Genomic DNA, 3091 nt, shown 5'->3' with positions numbered 1-3091 from the left:
TGACCCCTCTTTTTTTTTCTTGATTAGTCCAGCCAAATTTTCGCCAATTTTGTTTACCTTTAAAAAAAAGCATTTCTCAGTTTAATTGATCTCTTTTATTGTTTTTAGTCTCAGTTTTATTTATTTCTACTACAAACTTAGGACTTAATTTATTCTTTTACTAGTTCTTTGGAAACTTCAAGGTTAGGTTGTTTATTTAAGGTTTTTTTTTATGCAGACATTAGCTCCTATAAAATTTCTCTTATTAACTATTTTCATTCCACCTCAAAAGTTTAGTATGTGGAAGTGTAGTTTGAGATTTTTAAATTTATTATATAAATTTATTATATTAAACAGAATAATTTCAACTACAGCTTGCATGGTAATAACTTTATATTTGTCAACTTTCTCTTTCACCAGTCCCCTCTTTTCTAGTGTTAAAAAATATACAAGATGTTTCCATTTCCAACATAAAAACAAATTAATTAAAAATGGTCTAAGTTTTTGGAATTGTTACATTCAATGACTTGAATGAATCTCCAGACAAGTATGCTCAGTGAAAAAAAGCCAATCCTGAAAAATTATATAGTGTATAAAACTCCTCTCATATAATATTTATGTAATATACATAAATTCATGTAATTCATGATGGAATTATAGAGTTGAGAATAAATTAATGATTTCCACGAATTAGGGGAGGGTGTGTTGGTGTGGCAGTAAATGGCAAACTGATGGACTCTCATGGTAATGAACCTGATCTGTATCTTGACCGCAGTGGAGGACACTCTAACCTACATTCATAATAAACTTACATAGAACTAAACGCACACACCCACACACATACTTTCGAGAAAAGTAAAACTAGGAAAATCTGAGAAATATTGAGAAATTTTATCAATGTCTCTGTGCTGGTTATAATTATTGTACTTTAGTTTTATAAGATGTCATCCTTGAGGAAAGATGGGTAAAAGTTACTTAGTATCTCTCTGCATTATATCTTACAATAGCATATGAATCTAAGATTACCTCTCAAAAGAAAAGAGTTTAAATTAAACAACAACAACAAATCAAGTATTTATACAAACAACATGGGTGAATCTCAAAAACATGTAGAATGACAGAACTCTTACTCAAAACTGGATGCCATAGAACTCCACTAGTATAAACGCCCAGAAAACAAACTAATCCAAGGTGGTAAAAAGTCAGAACAATGTGGAAACTTCTGGGGTTTGGGGCAAGGATTAACGGGAATGGGCGTAGGAGGAAGAAATTTTCTGCAGGATAAATTCAACACACTACGTGGGTGTATGCATTTGCCAGAATTCATTGAGTGGTACATTTAAATTTGTGTATCTGACTGTATTTAAGTAAAAATATAGCATATGTAGTTTCACATACCAATTTTTTTAATTGAAAATATAGAAATAAAATTTAAAAATAAGCAAACAACTCTAATTAGTTAATATTATATATCTATCCTCAGATGTTCAGGGGCTAAAGTGTACCAGTGTCTGAAATTCACTTTGAAACAAATAAAATAAATAAAATGGACTAAATGGAGAAAGGCATTCATAAATATATAGTTATGTGATAAATAAAAAACAGTTAAATGAAGATAGAAATATGAGCATTGACTGTATATAAGTCTTTCAACTTATTCATTTATAAAATAATTTTCATACTCCAATGTTGGGAGAAAAACAAAAATATCAAAGAATATATAAAAACAAAAGATGTAGCAGCGTGGGCGGGTCGCGCGGGCTGCGGAGAGGCGGGCCGGGCGCGGAGCAGGGGAGAGGCCCGCGGCGGCGGCGGCGGCGGCGGCGGTGGAGACTGGCCCTGGCGGCTCGGGCCCCGCATCGGAGCAGGCCTCGCGGCGCTCCCCCGGCCGGCGAGCTGGTCAGCGAGGCCCAGGCCGCCCGCGCGGCGCGGGGAGCGATTGTTACTTTAGCTGATGGGTGCTTATCGGACGGCCCACATGGAGAAGAGCTTCATCGCTGCAGAAAGTGCTGTTGGACAGCGCTGATCTGGACTCCTGTCTTAGCCTTGGTTGTGGATGTCATGTTCTTGAAATCATGAATCCTATTTATAGCCCTGGTTCCTCTGGGGTTCCCTATGCAAATGCCAAAGGAATTGGTTATCCAGCTGGTTTCCCCACGGGCTACACAGCAGCGGCTCCCGCCTACTCCCCCAACATGTACACTGGAACGAACCCCACCTTCCAAACAGGTTACACTCCTGGCACACCTTACAAAGTGTCCTGTTCCCCCACCAGTGGGGCAGTGCCACCATACTCCTCCTCCCCCAACCCCTACCAGACCGCCGTGTACCCCGTGCGAAGTGCCTACCCCCAGCAGAGCCCATACGCACAGCAAGGCACATACTGCACACAACCCCTGTAGGCAGCACCTCCTCACGTCATCCACCACACCACGGTGGTGCAGCCCAATGGCATGCCGGCGACGGTGTACCCTGCACCTATCCCTCCACCTACAGGCAACGGGGTCACCATGGGCATGGTGGCTGGGACCACTATGGCGATGTCAGCAGGTACCCTGCTGACTGCCCACTCCCCAACTCCTGTCGCCCCTCACCCAGTCACGGTGCCCACATATCAGGCCCCCGGAACACCCACCTACAGCTACGTGCCCCCTCAGTGGTGATCACCCTGCGATGTTTGAGGATGGAGCTGTGCGGTCACATAATGGAGGTTCCACAGCTGGTGCTGCAGGCCTGGCGCCTCCAGCCCGGACTTTCTTCCTAATGCTCTGACACTTAGCTAGCACTCCTGCGGCCCGCCCGGCAGGTCCCAGCGCCATGAGTCTCCAGCTGACTCTGGGTTGTTCTTACAGCAAATCCTGTTTTGTGGGCTGCCTGGCAATTTTTTAGCTAACTATAATGATAAAAACGGAGTATTAATCTATTCAGAATCACATCTAGTTGAATGCATGTTTAAAAAACAAACACAAAAACAAAGCTTGCTCAATCTACCTGCAGTGACTGATGCAAACCCATCATATGCAAAATCCAAAGGAATGGGAAGTGTTTTATAGCTTGTATCCCTAATGCACTGTTGTAACGTATGCCAAGTCTTAAAGTTGTACGTGTTAAA

The 3091-nt window shown here is 42.1% G+C and overlaps 1 pseudogene; it reads left to right on the top strand.

Annotated features, from left to right (window-relative positions):
• The first annotated feature begins 2054 nt into the window (after nt 1–2054).
• Nucleotides 2055–2670, top strand: LOC139043297 (myelin-associated neurite-outgrowth inhibitor-like; annotated as a pseudogene).
• Nucleotides 2671–3091: the final 421 nt, after the last annotated feature.

This window comes from Equus asinus, unplaced genomic scaffold (genome assembly GCF_041296235.1).
Source record: "Equus asinus isolate D_3611 breed Donkey unplaced genomic scaffold, EquAss-T2T_v2 contig_197, whole genome shotgun sequence".
In the NCBI taxonomy this organism is placed as follows: Eukaryota; Metazoa; Chordata; class Mammalia; order Perissodactyla; family Equidae; genus Equus; species Equus asinus.
The sequence above is the reverse complement of the archived record's forward strand: the minus strand, read 5'-3'. Positions and strand labels throughout refer to the sequence as shown.